This window comes from Gorilla gorilla, chromosome 23 (genome assembly GCF_029281585.2).
Source record: "Gorilla gorilla gorilla isolate KB3781 chromosome 23, NHGRI_mGorGor1-v2.1_pri, whole genome shotgun sequence".
NCBI classification, from domain to species: domain Eukaryota; kingdom Metazoa; phylum Chordata; class Mammalia; order Primates; family Hominidae; genus Gorilla; species Gorilla gorilla.
In genome coordinates, this window is record NC_086018.1 from 44,158,461 (window position 1) to 44,181,977 (window position 23,517).

Sequence of the window (23,517 nt, forward strand, 5' to 3'; positions counted from 1 at the left end):
CATAGCACACATTGCGTTCCCGAGGAGGGGAGCCCTGATGTGCCGGCACCCAGGGGCTTTGTGCATTCCGCTCCGGGAGCTCGAGCGTCACGGCGCGAACAAAGCGGCTTTGCAGGGCGCTCTCCTACTCCTCGCCATTGGCCACCGGGCTGCGACCTCTCCTTGCGCTGGCAGAGTCCCAGCGCCTTGCGTAGGCACAAAGTCAGCCCCTCACCCCCCAGCGCATGGAGTAGGCGCGGGCATGGCTCTTGGGCCGCTGGAGAGGGGTGGGGTTGTGGGGTCGGAGCTGGCGGCGCCTCCCTGAGCCCGTCCGCGTTGCCCTTCACCCTCCTCGTTCCCCCGCCCACCACACCGCCCTGGCACCTCCCGCCACCTGTTTCCTTGTCCTCCTAGCTCGCCTTCCCCTTCTCCTTATTTTGCATCCTGGGGTTCCAGGGACAAGGTCCCTCCCGGGCCGCCTCCCACCCTACGCACTTCTGAGACTCAAGGGCACCCGGTCCCGGGTCCCGGGTCTAGACCGGCTCATCGCACAGAGTAGCAGAGCCGGGCTCATCGAGGAGGCAGGAGGGGCTCGCCAGCGTGGCACGGGCGCCCGGCGGGAACCTCCACCCGCCCCGCGGCCGCGCGTCCCCGCCTCGAATTCAGCCCCGCCCCGGTGCGCCGGGCTGGAGGGGCGCTGACGCTCAGCGGTGTCCCATCGGTGACCTTGGACAGTCCCTCCACCTCTCCGGCCTCAGTTTCCCTTGGCTGCAGCGGCCGCGGGGCGTTAGGTGGGAGCCGCTGAGCGCTCCCGGGACCCCGCCCACCGCGAGCAGCCAATCGGGCGCCGCCCTCCGGGGGGTGTGTCCCGGGGCCGAGGCCCGGGGCCCGGAGGGAGCGCGGGGCGGGCGGGGTTTCCGGGTCGGGCCTCGGGACACACGCTCGCGCGGACCGGGGCGGGGGGCGGGCCGAGGGGCGGTGCGTGTCGCGGGGGCGCGGCTGGCACGGACGCGCGGAGGCGGCGCCGGGCATGGGCCGTGGACGCGGCGGCCCCGCGGCGGGGGCAGCGGGCGGCGGGGGCGGAGGCGGCCGCTAGCGCCCTGCCCGGCGCCGCCTCCTTCGGCGTTCGCCCCACGGACCGGCAGGCGGCGGACCGCGGCCCAGGTGCCCGGGGGCGGGCAGGCGGGAACGCGCGCGGGGGTCCGCGGTCCGGGCTTCCCAGGTCCCGGGACCCGGAGGGCGGCGGACGGGGGAGGGGCAGGGGCTGGGCGGCGCATGCGCGGGGCCCGGGGTCTCGGGGTCCCGGGGACCCGGGGGCCCGGGGTGCGCGGCTGGGGACCTGAGGGCGAGGAGCGAGGACACACACCGAGGACTCTTGCGAGGGATCTCGGGGCCCAGCTCGGCCTCCCTCCTAGCGCTGGGGGCCTGCCCGGAACTCGAGTCCGCGGCTGTCCCTGGGGTTTGGCGCTGCGCGGAGGTCGGGTCTGGGGACCGCAGCGACTCTGGGTCTTCGGGTTGTCCCCTCGGAGGGAGGGCCCACGGGCGGGGACATCGGGACTTGCCCCTTCCTCGGCGCAGTGGAGCTGGGGCGTCGCCGACTCAGAAGGTGCTTTTCGAGACCTCCAGTGATCTCCGAGGCGAGGAAACCCGGGCCCCGGACAGACCGACCCTGGGTGGGTGCGCCCGGCTTCTGCCGTCGGACGGAGACGCGCGTTTGTTCCTCCAGCTGCGACCACCTTTGAGGAACGGTTCCCACTTTGTGCCCCAACGCGGCGGGGCGACCCCGGACAGGCTGCGCTGGGCCGGGTGGCTTCTCTGCGGAAGCCGCGCCACGTCGCTCCCGGTCGGGGCCGCTGAGGGTCGGGCGCCCAGGTCTTTCCGGAGTCCCGGGCTGCGCGGCCCGCGTGGTGCGGGTGAAGCTGGAGGGGCGCGGGGTGGTGCCAGTGGAAGTCAGGAGGGTCGGCCCTGCCCCCTCACGCACCCCAACCGGGCACAACTGCAAGCCTGTGCTTTTCTGAAGTCTTTTTTAAAAGTTAAAAGAGAGGAAGTGTGCTCCAAGTGTCAGGATTCTTTCCAAGAAAAACCCACAGTTGTCCAATGGCCTGGGCTTCGTGGGACCTCCGGGGCTGCACGCCCACGTCAGCCTCAGCCGACCCCTGCCAGGAAACCAGGGAGGCCCCTCCTCTCCCAGCCTCGTTGGGATAAGGGTGCCTTGGGGAACTGGGTCAGGGCAAGGACACGGGATTTTCCTGGAAAGGACCCTGCGACACCCGTGTCGTTGCGGGGCAGGGTCAGCATGACTTTCCTCTTCCAAGGTGAAGAGTTGGGGGGCATCCAGAGAACAACTGTAATCACTTCCTCCTTCACCTTCTTACTGCCAGGCTGAAGCTCAGGGCCCTGTCTGCTCTGTGGACTCACAGTTTGTGGCAAGACAAGCTCAGAACTGAGAAGCTGTCACCACAGGTAAATAGAAGGTTTAATTTACTGTTTCCAGATGGAAATATTTAAGTGTTTTCAGTGTTTACTTCTGTTGCACTACAGACCAGCAATCTGGGGGTTATTACTTTGTGATGCAAGGTTAGATACGTTTTCAGACTGAAAGTAAAATACATGTGCATGGATTCACTTTTTTTTTTTTTTTTTTGAGACGGAGTCTCGCTCTGCCGCCCAGGCTGGAGTGCAGTGGCCTAATCTCAGGTCACAGCAACCTCTGCCACTGGGGTTCAAGCGATTCTCTTGCCTCAGCCTCCCGAGTAGCTGGGATTACAGGCGCCTGCCACCACGCCCAGCTAATTTTTGTAGTTTTAGTAGAGGCGGGGTTTCACCATCTTGGCCAGGCTGATCTTGAACTCCTGACCTCATGATCCACCTGTTCCTCCCAAAGTGCTGGGATTACAGACGTGAGCCACCGTGCCTGGCCTAGGATTCACTTTGAAGTTCTGAGTTATTGTGTGACTTTTGCTAGGAACTTCGTTGCTTCATGGCAGGCATGTTTTGTATAATTTAAAACTTGATAACATTAACTTTGAGAAATGTGAGTGCTTAGCAGACCTTTGGGATGTCCACACTGACTGGTACCGAGTAGTGTACTGTCTCTGAGCTGTTTTCATTTTGATTTAAATATTAAGCAGATGGCTTATTGAGATAGACCCATGCCAGAACATGCCAGGGATAGGCTGAAGAAATGGGCCAGATGATACAAATTTGTGTGGTCACCATCCATGAGAGACCAGGGACACTGGGGCTGATGATGACCTCTGCAACTCTGAAGCAAAAGTAAACTAATTGGCAAGTTGGGTGCGGTGGCTCACTCCTGTAATCCCAGCACTTTGGAAGCTGGGGTGGGCAGATCGCTTGAGGCCAGGAGTTCGAGACCAGCCTGGCCAACATGGTGAAACCCTGTGTCTACAAAAAAATAGAAATATTGCCTGGGCATGGTGGCGGACACCTGTAATCCCAGCTACTCAAGAAACTGAGGCAGGAGAATCGCTTGAGCCTGGGAGGTGAAGGTTTTAGTGAACTGAGATTGTGCCACTGCACTGCAGCCTGGGCGCCAGGGCGAGACTCTGTCTCAAAAATAAATAAATAAAATTAAATTAATTAACTAATTGACATTAGAAAAAAATGTTTTTTCTTTCTTTTCCCACATCCTTTTTTTTTTTTTTTTTTTTGGTGACAGAGTTTTGCTCTTGTCACCCAGGCTGGAGTGCAGTGGCATGATCTTGGCTCACCGCAACCTCCGCCTCACAGATTCAAGCAATACTCCTGCCTCAGCCTCCCGAGTAGCTGGGATTACAGGCACTCACCACCACACCCGGCTAATTTTTGTATATTTAGTAGAGGCGGGTTTCACCATGTTGGCTGGGCTGGTCTCAAACTCCTGACCTCAGGTGAACCGCCTGCCTTGGCCTCCCAAAGTGCTGAGATTACAGGTGCGAGCCACCGCGCCGGGCCCTTTTCTGACATCTTAAACGTAAAGTAGGAGACGTGTCATAATCATCGAATACTGCAGTGGTTTTCATTAGCTCCTGTTTGTCAAACTTATGAACAGAGTTTTAAAAATTGTGTATCAGCCGGGTGCGGTGGCTCACACCTGTAATCTTTGGGAGGCTGAGGTGGGCAGATGACAAGATCAGGAGTTTGAGACCAGCCTGGCCAATATGGTGAAACCCTGTCTCTACTAAAAATACAAAAATTAGCCGGGCATGGTGGCGGGTGCCTATGGTCCCAGCTACTCAGGAGGCTGAAGCAGGAGAATCTCTTGAACCCGGGAGGTGGAGGCTGCAGTGAGCTGAGATGGCACCACAGCACCCCAGCCTGGGTGACAGAGCAAGACTCCGTTTCCAAAAAAAAAAAAAAAAAAATTGTATATGAGAGAGACAGAACTAGACAGAGAAGAAGGAGAAAATGTGTCTTCTTTATACACTATTTTGTAACTTGATTTATCGAGTAGGTTATGAAAAATCTTCCTATGTGAAAAACATTTCTGCATCATTTGAAATGTCTATATAATATCCCATTGTGTTTAGATACAATAATATTTAGCCAATCTCTTTATGTGTATACATTTAATACGGTCATTCTATAAATATTGACTGAGTAGCTGCTGTGGGCTACTGTCCGCAGTGCTGAACAAGACAAGCATGAATCCATGAAACTGATTTTCATACCAGAATATAAAAAAGAAACTTAAAGATAATCCTCATCATGGTAAAAGATGAAGAACCTATTTTTGCTGGGACATCTTACTCTTTAGTAATTGGTGGCCAGTGTTCTTTTTCTTGCATGCTGTTTTGGAGAGTCTGTTTTTTTAGTAAATATTTAAGTAGCCTGGGCGCAGTGGCTCACGCCTATGGTTTCAGCACTTTGTGAGGCTGAAGGGGATGGATTGCTTGAGCCCAGGAGTTCAAGACCAGCCTGGGCAACCTGGCGAAACCCTGCCTCTACTAAAAATACAAAAATTAGCCAGGTATAGTGGCGTGTGCCTGTGGCCCCATCTACTTGGGAGGCTGAGGTGGGAGGATCCCTTGAGCCTGAGAAGTGAAGGTTGCAGTGACTGAGATGGCACCACTGCACTCCAGCCTGGGTGACAGAGTGAGACCTGGTCTCAAAAAATAAATAAATATTTATGGAGTCATCTTTAAGCAGTGTTTTTAATTTTATTTATTTATTTATTTTTGAGACAGGGTCTCGCTGTGTCACCTAGGCTAGAGCACAGCTGCATGATCACGGCCTATTGCAGCCTCGACCTCCCTGGGCTCAGGTGATCCTCCCACCTCAGCCTCCCAAGCAGCTAGGACCACAGGCACACGCCACCAGGCCTGACTCATTTTTGTATTTTTTGCAGAGACGGGGTCTTGCTATGTTGTTCAGACCTGTCTCAAACTCCTGAGCTCAAGCCATACTCCTGCCTCGGCCTCCCGTAGTGCTGGGACTAAGCCATGAACCACTGCACCCGGCCTAAGTGGTCTTTCTTTAAAAAAAAAAAAACACATTAATTAAAATATGTATTTGCTTATTATAAATATATTTGAAACATGCCAATTTTTCTTCTCTTTTTTTGCTCTATTGGTTTCTGTGTGTGGATGGATATATTTTTAATGGCAGATAGGATGAGTGTCTTCACTTCCAAGTAGTCAGTGTTTTTCTTTAATGTTTGTACTAATTTTGTCACATTGCAGTTAGAGGTTGTGGCCTGTCTAATTTCTGCTTTTTTGGAACTTGAGAGTCTCTGTTTTTATTTGTTTTTGGTAGCCTGGCATAGAGTCCATTTTTCTTTTCTTTTCTTTTCTTTTTTTGAGACGGAGTTTAGCTCCTGTTGCCCAGACTGGCGTGCAGTGGCGCAATCTCAGCTCACTGCAACCTCCGCCTCCTGGGTTCAAGCGATTCTCCTGCCTCAGTCTCCCAAGTAGCTGGGATTACAGGTACCCACCACCACACCTGGCTATTTTTTGTATTTTTAGTAGAGACGGGGTTTTGCCATGTTGGCCAGGCTGGTCTCAAACTCCTGATCTCAGGTGATCCACCCGCCTCGGCCTCCCAAAGTGCTGGGATTACAGGTGTGAGCCACTGCGCCCAGCTGTAGATACTTTTTAAAAAGGTATAGTTTCTGATTATGGGGTAGAAATGTGCTATGTCTGTCATTTCAGCCTCATGAATTGCCCAGAATAAGCTAGATCACCTTTAAGGCCATGTGGTTAGGGAAACTTGGGCACAGAATTTACATTTCCAGCTTGGTGATAAGATGGGTTTAAGGTAAGAATCAAATAGGAGAAAGCCTTAGCTGTTCCAGCGGCCCAGGTTGAAAGGAATGTGCTTCTTTTTCCAAGTATTTCTGCCACTTGCATGCACTGAGCTTCTTTGGAAAGGAGCACCATGCAGGCATATTTTCCAGACAGGACCGGATTTGCTCGTTACTCAGAGGTGTGGGCATTCTCTGCTTTTAGGATATTTAATGAGCATCTTTTAATAGTGATATTATGGTGTCTTAAAAGTTTATGCATTTGAAAAGAAAAGAACTTACTCCTTGCCAGGTCTCACCCTATGATGGTTGTCTTTGCAGCTGAGCTGCGTTGGTTTTGAGGCTCACATATGGTAAAAGTGGTTGGAAATTTGGAAATTTTGCTGTGTATCTGCAAAGCAGCTTGATATAGTGGAAAAGGTATTAGGTCATTAATCATGAGATTTGGATTCTAGCCCCTTAGCTGCTGCCTGCCAGGCCTGGAGACCTTTGTTCTCTTCTTTAAACTGCTGCTTTCTCATCAGAAAATGAAGTTCCTCTCCATACCACCTCTCTGAAGGGTTGTGAAGCTCGAAGTGGCAGCTTAAAAAACTGCCCATCTCAGGAGGTGTCTTAAGAAGGAGGACATACCGCTGGCTCCTGCATTTCTCACTTAGCCAGGTCTGATACCTGTGTTGTTTTCACTGTGGCCATTTTAGGATTTTTCAAAGGCTTTCAGAAAGCAACATGCTACCGTACCCCTTATACACCAAAATTGGTTTTCATTTTGGAATATAAAAGTGAGAGTTCTCCACCAGTACAATAAAGTTGTTACAAGTGGTTCCTATGTGTTTGTTTTTGTTTTTGTTTTTGTTTTTTGAGACAGAGTCTCACTCTGTCACCCAGGCTGGAGTGCAGTGGCACAATCTTGGCTCACTGCAACCTCCACCTCCCGGGTTCAAGCAATTCTCCCGCCTCAGCCTCCCAAGTAGCTGGGACTACAGGCACCTGCCACCACGCCCAGCCAATTTTTGTATTTTTAGTAGAGATGAGGTTTCACCATGTTGGCCAGGCTGGTTTTGAACTTCTGACCTCAGGTGATCCACCCGCTTCAGCCTCCCAAAGTCTTGGGATTACAGGCGTGAGCCACCACACCCGGCTTCCTGTGTGTTTTGAAGGTGATTGTGACCTCAGGTTTTGGCAGGGCTATACCTTGTGTTTGCTCTTACTCCAACTCCATGGCATACCTGGACCAGGCCTCTTCATCTTGAAGAGGGATCTGCTGAAATGCAGGCCCAGTGAATCCCCCCATGCCTGGACACAGTTCTGTCAAGCCAGGACCCGGTGCTGCCTGCACCCCTGTTCCTGTTAGTCTGACTGTCCTCACTGAGTCTAACTCCTTGAGGGCAGAGAGGATGTCTTATTTATTTCTGCCCCGCTAGCCGTGTAAACTGAGTAGGTACTTGTAAATGTTCATTGAATAAGTACCTGATTAATAGAATTTAATTCAAGAAGAATGTATTGATGGGCCTCTGTGGTCACCACAGTACTGAGATGTAGATGGGAGCTGGCTGAAGGGGGAGGCACCTAAACAGGAGTGCAGACAGCGGCACCTACGGATGATGGCCCGCTCCATCCCACCGCAGCGAAATTGTCCCAGACCTCTGCAGCTTCCCCCACATCTAGACTGAGAGAGAGCTCTTCTTCCTTCTGTAGGGAGCAGGTGTTTCCTCCAGATGTCCAATATGTACCTCCCATTACAGCGGTGTTAGGAAGATGACGGCTGCCGCTGAAAGGGTCCTCTTCATAATCATCACTAGGTTTGGGGTATATTATGGATTAAATAGAATTTTTATAAGATGACCTGAGGATCTATTTAAATAAAATCCTCTTTCTTTCTGCAAGATCATGGATTTAAATTCAACACAACTGACTTCATAGGGAAGGGGTATGGTGAAAGGGAAGTGAGTTGGGCAGCACTGATATTTAACAAGGTGAGGGTCCTTCTCCTGCTGTGACTGCGACGTTGAAATATTCCCAGGAGAAATTGGAGAAAACTCAGATGAAATATCGTCTGTGTTCCAGGAGGCAGGACTCATCGGAATGCTTTTATTTTGCTCCATTTTAAGAGATTTGCAGATAAAGAGGAGTGAAGATTTCTATTCAGATTTACTTGCTTTATACTTTTAACTTATAGACCACAAGCCAACTTTCGAAAGAGCATCATTTTGAATAGTAACAGTTAGGAAGGCAAATACAGAAGGACTAATGGCTTCCAGGATTATGAGCTTCATAGGAATGGTTTGAGATGAGGCTATAGTAAAGCAGAATATTGAAGCTCCCCCACCCCCTTTCATTTTTCATTTTTCATTTTTAAGAGTGAGCGAGGCCAGGCGTGGAGGCTCATGCCTGTAATCCCAGCACTTTGGGAGGCCGAGGTGGGCAGATCACAAGGTCAGGAGTTTGAGACCAGCCTGGCCATCATGGTGAAACCCTGTCTCTACTAAATGTACAAAAATTAGCCAGGCGTGGTATCAGGTGCCTGTAATCCCAGCTACTCGGGAGGCTGAGGCAGGAAAATTGCTTGAACCCAGGAGTCGGAGGTTGCAGTGAGCTGAGATCGCACCACTGCACACCTCAGAAAAAAAGAGAGTGAGGCCCCAAGTTTTTTTGCATTTATTTGTAACTGAATACGTCTGGAGTTATGTGATAACCACGCCAAGGTGACAAATTGCCAAGTTTCAGTAAAAGAGACCCAGTTATTTAGACATGTGGATACGTCCCTTTCTAAGAAGTTCGTGGTCAGCTTTACATGAGTATTTAAATGTGTGTTTATAATTCAGCAATATGGCTTGTAAAATACAGATTGCCAATCAAGTGACATGCAAATCTTGATGATCTGAAACAAGTTTTCTTCTGTTATCTATGGAAGAAATGGTAATAGGGATATTTAAGTGGGATGAATTTTTTGAAGCATTTTCAGGCAGTTTTCCACATGGAACAAAATAACATTGAGTGGGCTGCTAACATGAGGAACATATTGCCCTCTGCCTAGGATTATGAGTAAATTTGATAAATTCTAGACTGCAGTCTCATTTTAGCTCATTTTATGAGGCAGCTTGACAACTGGGATAGTGTCTCTTTTTTTTTGTCGGGGGTGTTGAGGCTGGAGTCTCGCTCTGCTGCCCAGGCTGGAGTGCACTGGCGTGATCTCGGCTCACTGCAACCTCTGCCTCCGGGGTTCCAGGGATTCTCCTACCTCAGCCTCCTGAGTAGCTGGGATTGTAGGCATGTGCCACCACGCCCGGCTAATTTTTGTATTTTTTAGTAGAGACGGGCTTTCACCATGTTGGCCAGGCTGGGTCTCAAACTCCTGACCTGAAGTGATCTGCCCGCCTCAGCCACCCTAAGTGCTGGGATTACAGGCATGAGCCACCACAAGTGCTGGGATTACAGGCATGAGCCACCACACCTGGCTTCTGTTTTTCTATCTGTGCATTGGGGATGAAATTAACACAAATGATGTTTAAAGAAAAAAATGTTCAGAGAAGTTAGAAATGTGCTTTAAATTGGAATCATCTCTTAGTATGTGAAAGTTTTTTGTAATAGAAACAAGCAGGGCAGTATTTGACCTGTTGACAGTGTCCTTGGACTTTACAATTTGTGAAGCAGCGTATTTTGCTTGAGTTGTACGATTGTCGTTTTTTTCCCCCCACTTTGACGAATGTTACAGAACCTGTCACCAGATACAGGCAAGGGAGGTTGGGCTTCCCATCTCTGCACGGCTTCCCTGTGATTCACAAGCAAGCAATCAGAAGTGCACAAAAGTTTAGAACGTGATTTTCATTCTCTTCTTTCCTTAGAAAAACTCGCTTTGTTAGCCTTTTCCAGAAAGGACGCACTCGATTGTTGTAATATTCAAATCATAAAAAGAAGCCTAGTCTAGTCTATTCAGCAAGGTGTTCTGAAAGACGGAATTTTTTAAGTTCAATTATGCGAAGATCTTGAAGGTGGGACTCAAAGGAGAGGGCTATCCTGGGAAGAAGGCTTTGGAAAATGAGAGGCATGAAGGGGAGAGGGTATTTAAATGTGTTTGAAGCCAAGGATCCTTGAGAGAAAAAGCTGGCACTGTAACAGGGTTCAAAGAACTTGCGTGACAAGTGATGACTAATGACACCGAGGATGGGTTGTGGGTGCCTAGTGAATTCCTCCAAAGCCAAGAGAGAGGTTTCCAGACCCAGGGAAGAAGGTGTGTACACCCAGAAGTAGTGTAGGGACAGAGATTCTGATCACAAGCTGTGAATGGAAGACGCCGACCACCACTGCAGCAGCCTGAAAACCACAGTCTGGAACCGCCAGTGAAGGGCTGGGAAGTGCGGATCCAGGGCTGGTGCACTGAACCCAGAGGAGCAGGCTCCCATTCCCAGCTAAGGGTGACAGCCGGTGGAGATCTTTCCAGCAGAAAGCTGTAAGTGGAAGCTTTCAATTCAGAGCAGTAGCAATGCCTTCAAAGTCCCAGGCTTCAAGTGGGAACAGAGAATGTGAAGAGTATTTATTTAGCAGGTTGCCAATATAAGAAATCTATATTGGTGTTTGTTTGTTTGTTTTTGAGATAGAGTCTCACTCTGTCACCCAGGCCGGAGTGCAGTGGTGCGATCTCAGCTCACTGCAATCTCTGCCTCCTGGGTTCAAGGGATTCTCCTGCCTCAGCCTCCTACATAGCTGGTACTACAGGCACGCGCCACCATGCCTGGCTAAATTTTTGTATTTTTAGTAGAGATGGGGTTTCACCATGTTGGCCAGGCTGGTCTCAAACTCCCGGCCTCATGATCCGCCCTCTGCGGCCTCCCAAAGTGCTGGGATTACAGGCGTGAGCCACCGCATCTGGCCCAATATTATTTGTTTATTTATTTACTGACAGGGTCTCACTCTGTCGCCAGGCTGGAGTGCAGTGGCATGATCTGAGCTCACTGCAACCTCCACCTCTCTGGCTCAAGCAATCCTCCCACCTCAGCCTCCTGAGCAGCTGGGACTACAGGTGCACACCACCACACCCAACTAGATTTTGTGTTTTTTGTAGAGATGGGGTTTAGCCATGTTCAGCTAGTCTCAAACTCCTGGGCTCAGGTGATCTGTCCGCCTCGGCCTCCCAAAGTGTTGGGATTACAGGTGTGATTTATCATGTCCAGCCCAGTATTTTTCTTTCACTCTGGAAACCAAAAATTATTGGCTTTTTTTCCTGTTGCATTCCCTTTACTTAGATGAATCTAGCAAGGTTGGCTGTTAGTGTCTAGGTCAGAAGTCTAAGTGAAAGTGAATATTTAACCACACTCAAGCACAGCTGACGATCTTTAATACTAATAGAGGTATAAGACTTAAACAAGAACCCAGAGGGAAAATATGGCCATGGACGCAGAGAAAACCATGGCAGCTTCCATGGACTCATAAAAAGAGCTCAAAACCTAGGAAGTGGATGGAGACTCTTTTTGGAATGAATGAATTCAAATGTGGGCTTTCTTAGTAGATTAAATCATTTTCTAGAAGGAATTTCAGAAGGATGTGTGCCCAATTATGGTATCAGGTCTGTTGTAGACTCTTCAAGGAGGAAGCCTCTGAAAGACAAGAAGGAACAATTAAAAATTAGAATTCAGGTGAGTGGATCACGAGGTCAAGAGATCGAGACCAGCCTGGCCAACGTGGTGAAACCCCGTCTCTACTAAAAATACAAAATTTAGCTGGGCGTGGTATGGCTGTAGTCCCAGCTACTCAGGAGGCTGAGGCAGGAGAATCGCTTGAACCCGGGAGGCGGAGGCTGCAGTGAGCCAAGATCGTGCCACTGCACTCCGGCCTGGCAACAGCGAGACTCTGTCTCAAAAATAATAAGTAAATAAATAAATAAATAAAAATTAGAACTCAGAAAAGGAATTAATTTCTTCTGAGAGAGAAAAAGATGAGATTCTAGCCTAAGGTGTAACACATCCATCCACCAGGTATCATTTTTATACACGTGAAGTTAAATCACCGAAGGACCAGGTGAGCGGATGTGGACTTCCCGACTGTGTGTGTGCAACTTCCTCAGAGCCCTCAGTGGCGTTCCCTTTTCCGCGCTAGCGTTCGATCCCTGCGCTTTTCTGGATGCCCCCACCCCCTCTGGCTCCACGAGGCCCCCTGTACGTCGCCATCACCTTTGTGAGCTTGAAACCTGTCACCCACCCGCCTTCCAGATGTCACCTGGGCCCTCCCGGAGGCCCTCGCCCTCAGTGTGTCTGATTCTGAGCTGTCCTGCGTTTTCCCCTCCCCTCACCCTGGTGACCCTTTTTGGTCTCAGTTGCCAGCCTCCTGCTAGGGCTGGGTGGGGGACATCAAAGGCAGGACAAGGTGTAGGGTCCTCACCCACCACTTAGCAGCTCTCAGATGCAGACAGATTTTTCAGCTGGCCTGTGGCTCAGTTTCCCTCAGCTGCAAGAGGGGTGCATGCTAGGGTTTCTCTGGATTGCTGCACCTGGCAGGTAGTGTGAGCTTGGTAGGTGCTTCCTTGCTTATCATTGCTTCTCCCATCTTAATGTTGTCCCATCCATCCAATGTTTATGGGATGAGAGGTTGATAGGAGGGTATGGCCCTGACATTCCAGGGACTGACCGACACGCTGTCTACACAAGCCCCTTCTGGTTCTTCTCGTGCACTGGGCATGCCGGAGACACACTCCCTTACCCTCATACCCCGCCGCAACCCTGTGACCTCTACCTTTGAGACCTCAGCTTAAACTCACTCTTAGGGAAGGCTCCCTGAACCACCTGCCGGGGTTGTACGCTGATGCAGGTACTTGTAACACCTGGTGCTTTTCCTTTCATGCACTCAGGCAGTGTTTATTCAAGTGATGGCTTGGTGACAGTGGCTCTCCCTGAGACCCTGTGAGGCCAGAATCCTTGGCTCATCACTCATGGTTGAACCCGGAGCCTCTTGCTGGTAGGTGCTTCAGGACTGGCTCTGGGAGCCTGTGGCTCCTGCCGGGTACCCACCGCTTGAGATTCCTCAAGTTTTAAATGCCACCTCCTTCCTGAAGCCTTCCTTGCTGCTCCCCCAAACTAGAGGCAGGAGTTTTGTCCTTCAGATAACCTATGGCATTTGAGTCACTCTGATTTGACGAATTCTGCCTTCACTTGAGCAGCTATTAGGGGCATATGTCAGTCATTCATTCCTCAGTTCATGTATTTATTCAGCAAATATTTACTGAGCACGTACTGCGTGCCAGGCGCTGTCCTGCCGTGGAAAACAGCAGGCATGATTCCCTGCCACTACCAACCACTGCATCGCATAACTGGCAGACTCCCAGCTACAAGGAGAGGCACGGAGGGAAACTGAGAGCAGCCTGCAGAGGGGAAAGAGCGGGGACAGAGGGTCACAGGGGTCGCGGGGGCGTGTGTGCAGCACCTGCCAGTGAACGGAATGTGCGGCTCCAGATGTGGTTGTCTTTAAACTTCGGAATTTCCTTTCACTAAAGAACCAAGTCCAGGGGGAGGAAAGAGTGAATACAAATTATCCAAGAAACTCGAGAGCTCATTTTAGTTCTCCTGATTATGATCTTAAAGGCATTAAGCGCTCAAGTTAAACTCCTTGTGACCCACATAGGTTAGCAGAATTTAAATCCTAGGTGATTATTAACTCTAATCATACATCTAATGACCTATATTGAAGACACACTGCCTGCTTAGTTATGGCTTCAGCCTTTGCTCCGTCACTGATAGTTCTAGCCTGAAAAGCAAATGAGCCCTCATGCTCACGATTTCACCACAGTCACATAAGCGGGAAGAGCAGGCTCCTGGCTGTGGCAAGCTTGACTCCATTTGGTTTGATAGAAATGAGAGGTAGATGATTCCCTAGACAAATGCAGGCCTTTCTCGAAGCCCCTTTCCCAGGACGATGTGACATGAGTGGTCTGTGCCTTCCAGGGCAGCCATGTCATGCTTTGCCCAGCCAGGGCGGTGGGGAGGGAGACAGCCACATCCTGCCCGGGGCTCCTGGGCCCCGCTGCATCAAGTGAAAGCAGGGCTGGTTCCCTGATGTCCTTGGAGAAGTCGCCCACACGCTTTCCCCCATGGGAGTGACAAGGATGTGTCCTGCCAGCCTTCCACGACTGACCGCCCGCTCTCTATTAATTCCCAAGAAACCAGGCCATGGAGATGGGTTTGAGGGTTTGTATTGGTGTTTTTTAAAGTCAGGTTGACCGAGTGCGGTGGCTCACACTTGTAATCCCAGCACTTTGGGAGGCTGAGGCAGGCGGATCACATGAGGTCAGGAGTTCAAGACCAGCCTGGCCAACATGGTGAAACCTTGTCTCTACTAAAACTACAAAAAAATTACCTGGGCGTGGTGGTGGGCGCCTGTAATCCCAGCTACTCAGGAGGCTGAGGCAGGAGAAACCCTTGAACTAGGGAGGCTGCAGTGAGCCGAGATCGCTCCACTGCAGCCTGGGTGACAAGAGTGAGATTCTGCCCCAAAATAAATAAAGTCGGGTTTATTAAGATAAAATTTACATACAGTAATTTTTTTTTTTTTGAGACAGAGTTTCACTCTTGTTGCCCAGGCTGGAGTGCAATGGCACGATCTCAGCTCACTGCAACCTCCGCTTCCCGGGTTCAAGCCATTCTCCTGCCTCAGCCTCCTGAATAGCTGAGATTACAGGCGTCCGCCACCATGCATTGCTAATTTTTGTATTTTTAGTAGAGACAGGGTTTCGCTATGTTGGCCAAGCTGGCCTTGAACTCCTGACCTCAGGTGATCCGCCAGCCTCGGCCTCCCAAAGTGCCGGGATTACAGGCATGAGCCACTGCACCCGGCCAGTACATGCTTTCTTGATTTGTCTGTTTCCTACCTGTCTCCCCTCCCTAGAATGGCAGCTCCATGATGACAGAGGTGTTTCTCTGTTTTCTCCACGGCTGCACCCTCAGCTGCTAGAAGGTGGCCCAGCATAGGAGGTATTTAACAAAGCTTTCCTCTCCACTTAAATCTACACCCTTGTGCTTATTAAAAGGTGACTGTTTTCTGTTTGAAAATTTTATTAGTGTTTTAATGAGAAAGTTATTATTTGGGTAATGCCTGAATATGAGGAAAACATTAAGGATAGAAATGTAATTGTTTTCCTATTTCATTCAGTCTATGGATTTTATTGAAGATTACAGAATTACTTCTTTGTAGCTATGGAAGTAAAAAAATAATAAGACAAGTAGCTATTTCAAATCATAGGGCTGATAAATTTGGGATGATTTGAGAACGTTAAGTTGGGGACTCCATTTCTTTTTTTACATTTGTATTTATTTTCATTTGTTTATTTATTTATTTGAGACGGAGTTTCGCTCTGTTGCCCAGGCTAGAGTGCAATGCCATGATCTCGGCTCACTGCAATCTCCGCCTCCTGGGTACAAGTGATTCTCCCATATCAGCCTCCGGAGGAGCTGGGACTACAGGCGCCTGCCACCACACCTGGCTAATTTTTGTATTTTTAGTAGAGATGGGATTTGGCCATGTTGGCCAGGCTGGTCTCAACCTCCTGACCACAGGTGATCTGCCTGCCCTTGGCCTTCCAAAGTGCTGGGATTACAGGTGTGAGCCACCACGCCCAGCCAGGGAACTGCATTTCTGACAGTGGCTTAGTAGTTTGGAAGTTAACTGGCAAAGGTGGACAGAATCTTTAAACATATGTGGAGGAATTGGAGAGTTTACAAGATAGTGAAGAACTGCCAGGCCATGGTCTGGAGAAGATGGAAACTTGATGTTTAGGGCCATTGTGTCCCTGGGGTGTTGGCCAATTTATGAAAGAAGCAGTTAAGAGCCTGAGTGGCACTTTTGAGGGGCTAGAAGGGAAGACCCTGGTAAACATCCCAAACTTTGGATTGGGACCCAAAAAAGCTCCATCCCAGTAGTACAGGTGACCTGGAAACAGATCAGCTTAATCAAGGACTGAAGTCCAGTTCTAGCTATGCCCAGTCCTTGAGACTGGATTAAGGTGATCTCAGATTGCAAGGACCTCAAATGCCTGGCAAAAGCAAGTGAATATCCTTCTGGAGGAACAGAGCCTCATCCTAGGCCTCTAATTATTTTTAAGGACAATTTTTCAAATGCAGGCTTTCCTCCCTTTGCACAGTTCCATTATGCATAAATTTCAGTCAGTGGCTCATGCGTGTAATCCCAGTACTTTGGGAGGCCAAGGCGGGTGAATTGCTTGAGTCTGGGAGTTGGAGACCAGCCTGGGCAACATAGAACCCCATCTCTATTTTTAAAAATAAAATATTAATTATCACTGCTTAGTTAAATTATAGTGGTCTCCCAACAATACAGATCAGATCCCAGCTCCCATGGTATATGAACTGTGAGTGCTGTATAAAGTACAAGCTCTGCCGCCAGTTCTCCAGCCTACAAATCACAGTATAGATAACAGATGTGCATGATGATCACTGGCCAATTGCATCACTTCTCTCAAAGTCAGTCTGTGATTGGTCCCTGAGCATCTGTCGGTCAGTTTCATGCACAGACTGCAAAGCATATGGTTGTGTCGACTCCTTGTCTCTCAGTGATCAACCCACATGGCATTTTATAGAAGTGGATACATCAGGCCAGGTGTGGTGGCTCATGCCTGTAATCCCAGCACTTTGGGAGGCTGAGGCAGGTGGATCATTTGGGGTCAGGAGTTTGAGACCAGCCTGGCCAACATGGTGAAACCCCATCTCTACTAAAAATACAAAAATTAGCTGGATGTGGTGGCAGGCGCTTGTAATCCCAGTTACTGGGGAGGCTGAGGCAGGAGAATTGCTTGAACCCAGGAGGCAGAGCTTGCAGTGAGCCGAGATCATGCCACTGCACTCTAGCCTGGGTGACAGAGCAAGACTACCATCTCAAAAAAAAAAAAACAACAGTAATCAAGCATGAAAATTATGAAATGCTCAGAGATAAAGTGCGCGAGGCCTGTACACTGGAATCTACAAAACGCTGCTGAGAGAAATTTTAAAAGACCTAAATAAATGGCAAGTTATAACATGCTCTTGAATCAGAAGACTCAGTATCTTAGGATCGCGACTCTTCCCAAAATGATCTACAGATTCAAAGCAATCGGAATCAGACCTCAGCATGCCTACTTGTAGAATTTGATAACCTGATTCTAAAGTTTATATGGAAATGCAAGGAACCCAGAGTTGCTAAAATAACTTCGAAAAAGAACAACACAGTTGAAGGACTTAGACTACATGATTTCAAGAATTATTATAAAGCTACAGTAATCAAGACAGTATGGTATTGATATGAAAATAGACCATTAGATGAATGGAACAGAATAGCAAGTCCAGAAATAGATCCACACATATATGGTCAATTGATTTTCAGCAAAGTGCCAAGTCATTTAAGTGGGGAAAAGATAATCTTTTCAACAAATGATACTGGAACAACTGGATAGCCATATGCAAAAGAACCTCAACCTTCAGCTCACAGCACTACAAACTCATAATTTTTATCATTATATTATACTATTATGTAATAATAGTATATATCATGTTACATATTATGTAATATATATCATATTATATGATACTGTGTTATGTCATATAATTATTATTGAAATGGGTCATAGATCTAATTGTAAGCGTTAAAACCATCCAGGTACAGTGAGGCTCATGCCTGTAATCTTGCACTTTGAGAGGCCAAGGCGGGTGGATCACTTGGCCCCAGGAGTTACAAGACCATCCTGGGCAACATAGCGAAACACCTTCTCTACAAAAAAATGAAAAAATTAGTTGAGCATGATGGCACTCACCTGTAGTCCCAGCTACACAGTAGTCTGAGGTGGGAGGATCACCTGAGCCTAGAGAGGTCAAGGTTACAGTGAGCCATGATTGTACCACTGCACTCCAGACTGGGTGACAGGGAGACCATGTGTTAAAAAAAGAGTTAAAACTATAAAACCTTCAGAAGAAAACATATGAGAAAATTCTAGTGATTTGGGGTTTGGCAAAGATTTCTTGAACATGATTTAAAAAGCATTAACTAGGCCAGGTATGCTGGCTTACACCTGTCATTCCAATGCTTTGGGGGACCGAGGTGAGAGGATAGCTTGAGGCCAGGAGTCCGAGAGCAGCCTGGGCAACATAACAAGAGTGGGTCTTTACCAAAAATAAAAATAAAAAACCTGTGCCAGGCACAGTGGCACATGTCTGTAGTCCTAGGTACTCACAAAGCTGAGGCAGGAGGATCACTTGAGCCCAGGAGTTGAAGCTTGCAGTGAATTATGACCATGCCACTGCACTCCAGCCTGGGCCACAGAGTAAGACTCAGTCTCTTAAAGAAGAAAGCGGCCGGGCGCAGTGGCTCACGCCTGTAATCCCAGCACTTTGGGAGGCTGAAGCAGGTAGATCACAAGGGCAGGAGATCAAGACGATCCTGGCTAACACGGTGAAACCCCATCTCTACTAAAAATACAAAAAATTAGCCGGACGTGGTGGTAGGCGCCTGTAGTCCCAGCTACTCGGGAGGCTGAGGCAGGAGAATGGCGTGAACCTGGGAGGCGGAGCTTGCAGTGAGCCGAGATCGTACCACTGCACTCCAGCCTGGACGACAGAGCGAGACTCCATCTCAAAAAAAAAAAAAAAAAAAAAAAAGAAGAAGAAGGAAGCATAAACTATAAAAGAAAAAATTAATAAATTAGTCATCCTCAAAATTAGAAACTTTTACTCAACAGAAAACACTTAATAAAATGAAAAGTCAAACCATAGACTTAGAGAAAATATTTACAAAACATATATCTGACAAAGGACTTGTATATGGATTATATAAAGAACTACTGTAATTCAATAAGATGTCAAACAACCCAATTAAAAATGGGTGAAAGATGAACTAACTCTTCAACAATGGGCATGTCGTTTGAATGGATGGTAAGCAAGCACATGAAAAGATGTTCACGTGCCTTTCCCTCATTAGTCACTAGGGAAATGCAAGTTCATAGACATCTCTCTTGGTAGAAAGATATCACTACACACCCACAAGAGTGGCTGTAATTAAGCAGTCTGACCAAGTATGCGTAAGAATGTGGAATAAGAACTCTCATACACTGCCGATGGGAATGTAAAATGATAGCCACTTTGGAAAACATTTTGGCAAATAATACCACTTACATTATTATCGAAAATATTGTACACCTGAAAGAACTCAAAGTGAAAAAGCTATATACTGTCTGCTTCCAACGCTACACATTATGGGAAAGGCAAAACTATGAAGACAGTAAAAAGATGCGTCAGTGGTTGCCAGGGGCTCATGGGGAGGGAAAGAGGAATGAATAGGTGGAACACAGGGCATGTTTAGGGCAGTGAAACTATTCTGTATGGTACCATAACAATGAATACATATTATTAGGCATTTGTCAATACCCATAAAATGTACAACACAAAGAGTGAAAATGAAAACTGTGGGCTTCAGTTAGCAATAATATGTCAACATTGGCTCATCAGTGGCAACAAATGTACCTCACCAATGCAAGATGTTTGTTTGTTTGTTTGTTTTGTGACGGAGGGAGTGCAGTGGCGCGATCTCGGCTCACTGCAAGCTCCGCCTCCCGGGTTCACGCCAATCTCCCGCTTCAGCCTCCCGAGTAGCTGGGACTACAGGCGCCCACCACCACGCCCGGCTAATTTTTTGTATTTTTAGTAGAGACGGGGTTTCACCATGCTAGCCAGGATGGTCTTGATCTCCTGCTCTCGTGATCTGCCCGCCTCGGCCTCCCAAAGTGCTGGGATTACAGGCATGAGCCATCACGCCCGGCCACCAGTGCAAGATGTTAATAACAGGGAAACTGTGGTGGGAGTGAGGTGGTATATGAGACCTCTCTGTACTTTCCACTCAATTTTTCTGTAAGCCCAAAACTTCTCTAAATAAGAAAGTTTATTAATTAAAAGTTACTTTTATAGTGTATCTATATCTAGGAATAAATCTGAAAAAGATATATAAGATCTCTACTCAGAAAACTGATTATGTTATTAAGAGAGCTTAAATATAGCCCAAATAAATAGATGGATATACTATGTTCATGGAAGGGACAGCTCAGTATTGGGAAGGTGTCAGTCATCTTAAGAAAGGCCTCATGTGTCACACAAGGGATACTGACATCTGACACCAAGCACATGTAGGCATCCTGACTACGTTTACTTGAATGATGTGGACTTTACAGAGCTGACTATAGTCAGTTCAAATGGCCTGAAAACTGTTCAATGCACTCCCTCCCAGGCTGTCACGGGATGCACTTCAGGAACTTTACTTTTTAACAAGAAAATTCAGTTTTCCTCTTAAACAGCTGGCTTCTGTTCCATTAGCATTCTTGTCACTTTAAGTTGCATTCATCTTTGTTTTTTTTTTTTTAGAAAAACATTTGTTCTGCAACCAGTCTTGTCCCTTAAATACTTGTACTATATACAGGCTCTTTTTCATAGGTCCATTACTTAAAATGATTTAAGTGTGTTTTTGGTGGCAGGGGGGTGGGAGTTGTTTGTTTTGTTTTGTTGAGACAGGGTCTTACTCTGTCACCCAGGCTGGAGTGCAGTGGTGTGATCTTGGCTCACTCCTGGCCTCAAGTGATCCACCCACCTCAGCCTCCTAAGTAGCTGGGACCACAGGTGTGTACCACCACACCCGGCTAATTTTTTTTTTTTTTTGTAGAGATGGGGTTTTGTCATATCACCCAGGCTGGTCTCAAACTCCTGGACTCAAGGGATCAGCCTGTCTCAGCCTCCCAAAGTGCTGGGATTACAGGTGTGAGCCACTGCACTGGTCCTGATTTGAGTTTTTGTAAGACAGGGAACAATGTTCAGAATTTAGCACCAATGTCAGATTCATTCTGTAAATTTTTATTGAACATCTGCCTGGTGTAGGAGAGGAAGATGACAGACAAGAATTCTTCCTCCAAGAGTTATAGGTCAGTTGAGCAGAAAAGGCGTACATCAATACCCACAATGAGAGTTGTCGTGATTCAGAGGAGGGACAAAGTCCTTCCCCTGGGGGGATCCTGAGCACTTTGGAGAGGAAAGGCATCTGTACTGCCCCCCAAATGTGTAGAATGGGATGCATTCCTGGCAGAAAGAAGTAGGATAAAGTACAGAGGCCAGGGCCGGGTGCAGTGGTTCACGCCTGTAATCCCAGCACTTTGGGAGGCCGAGACAGCGGATCACCTGAGGTCAGGAGTTCGAGACCAGCCTGGTCAACATGGCGAAACCCTGTCTCTACTAAAAATACAAAAATTAGCCAGGCACAATGGCAGGTACCTGTAATCCCAGCTACTTGGGAGGCTGAGGCGGGAGAATTGCTTGAGCCCAGGAGGCAGAGGTTGCAGTGAGCCAAGATTGCACCACTGCACTCCAGCCTGGGCAACAGAGCAAGACTCTGTCTCATAAAAAAAGAAAAAAAAAAAAGTACATAGTCCAGGAACCCTGGGGTGGGGCTGGCAGATGCCGAGTCATCTATTTTGGCCAGAGTCCAGGGCTTGCTAGGGGACATGAAGAGAAGATTCGTGCATTCTAGTTCAAACTCCACCAGATATTTGAGCTCCTTCTCTGTACCAGGCATTGTTCTAAGATACGTAAGTGAACAAAACCCATGACACCCTCGTCTATTAGAGCTGATGCTCTGGCAGGGACAGACAGGTCATGAGTGGAGTGATGGAGCAGCTGGCCTGGTGACTTAGCCGCCTTCAGGTACAGTAGAAGGAGCAAGCCCAGGGCAGGTGAGTGGGTCAAGGGTGCCAGAAGGGGTGAGGGCACCAGGAGGCTGGTCCAGGCTGGCCTCCCTGAGGTGGTGACCAGGACCTAGCATCTGAGGAAGGGCTGGAAGCAGGTGAGAGCAGGTGGAGCAGACATCAGGATGGGAGCATCCTGACAGGGAGGGCAGCAGGGTGGGCTCATGAGAGGAACAGCCAGGAAGTGTGACTCGAGCAGTGTCCTGGAGAGGAGGAGGAGGAGAAAGAGGTCAGGAGGTCCCAGGGGAGAGGCAGGACCAGTCTCGTGGAGGTCGGGGCCGTTGTGAGGACTCTGGTTTGTGTTGTGTGTGAAAGGCCATGGGATGGGGACCAGCGAGGGCTTCTTAGGGGACTGGATATGCTCTGATCTAGCTGCTAAAAAGCCCCCTTGGGCAGCTTGCAGGGCCCGGGCAGAAGCTGTAGGTGGTTCTGAGGTTTGCAGAGGGGCCTGAAGGGGCGGGGCCTGGCCAAGCAAGGTGGCTAAGTGGGAAAGGCTCCACCGCGTTGGGTGTAGGAAGACGTTGACCTTAGCTCCAGCCCAGCCACTGAGCAGCCGTGTCGCCTTGGGTGATACCTGTCCCTGGTCGGTTTCCCTACCTGTGAATCTGGGTACTTGGAAGCCATGCTCGAGAAGAGCCCATCCACAGGAGGTGATCAGGGCTCTCTTCCAGGTGAGGAACCTGGCAGCCGTGTATGAGAACCTTAGAAAAGGGAGAGGGAGGAGACTGTGGCAGGAAGTGAGGAGGGAGGGAGTGATACCCTGGGCAGGATGCCATGAGCTGGGATGGAAACCACAGGATGAATGCAAGTAATTAAAAAAAAAAAAAAAAAAAAGAACAGCATTGGGCCGGGCAGTGGCTTACGCCTGTAATCCCAGCATTTTGGGAGGCCGAGGTAGGTGGATCACCAGAAGTCAGGAGTTGGAGACCAGCCTAGCCAACACGGTGAAACTGAAAATGCAAAAATTAGCCGGGCATGGTGGCGTGTGACTATAGTTCCAGCTACTCAGGAGGCTGAGACAGGAGAATCACTTGAACCCGGGAGGTGGATGTTGCCGTGAGCTGAGATCGTGCCACTGCATTGCAGCCTCGGTGAGAGAGCAAGACCCCATCTCAAAAAAGAAAAAAACAGTCTTTCCGACCAAACGATTGACAAACCAGACTGTCCAAACAGCCATAAGCCGTAACTTTGCGCAGAGGTAAAAGACCGAGGTCACATCGGGACCTGTTGGATTCAAGGCATGTTGACAGCTGTTTCCAGGCTTCAGATAGAGCCTCCAGCTGGCAGGGTGGCCACAGGGCTTGTTGAATAGGAAGCCTCGTTGCTTTGACAGGTTACTTGGCCCCATGAGGGACAATCCCATAGTCGGTTACCCAGAAACGTGACTGTCTCCTTGAAATCCTCAGCATGGGGTCTTATGAATAAACCCTTACTAGATCTCCTGTTCTGTCTTATTTTTATGCAGAGCTTTACTTTATAGCAGAAAATTCCATTTTTACCCTTAAATGGCTTGCTTCTGCTCCCTTAGTGTTCTTGTCACTTTAAGTTGCATTCATCT

The 23,517-nt window shown here is 48.8% G+C and overlaps 1 protein-coding gene across 11 annotated transcripts in view; it reads left to right on the top strand.

Moving 5' to 3' along the window:
- Nucleotides 1–1,001: 1,001 nt before the first annotated feature.
- The window catches only part of PPARA (peroxisome proliferator activated receptor alpha), a 93,520-nt gene continuing 71,004 nt past the window's right edge, over nucleotides 1,002–23,517 (top strand). For 5 of the 11 annotated variants that reach the window (XM_063704612.1, XM_055374351.2, XM_055374350.2 and 2 more), the window contains exons 1-2: nucleotides 1,008–1,143; nucleotides 2,361–2,442. The gene's annotated coding sequence lies outside the window, so the exon portion shown is untranslated. Of the gene's footprint in view, nucleotides 1,144–1,548; nucleotides 1,653–2,360; nucleotides 2,443–15,007; nucleotides 15,175–23,517 lie in introns of those variants that run through there. The other 6 variants (XM_055374352.2, XM_055374353.2, XM_055374354.2 and 3 more) reach the window with 3 other exon arrangements.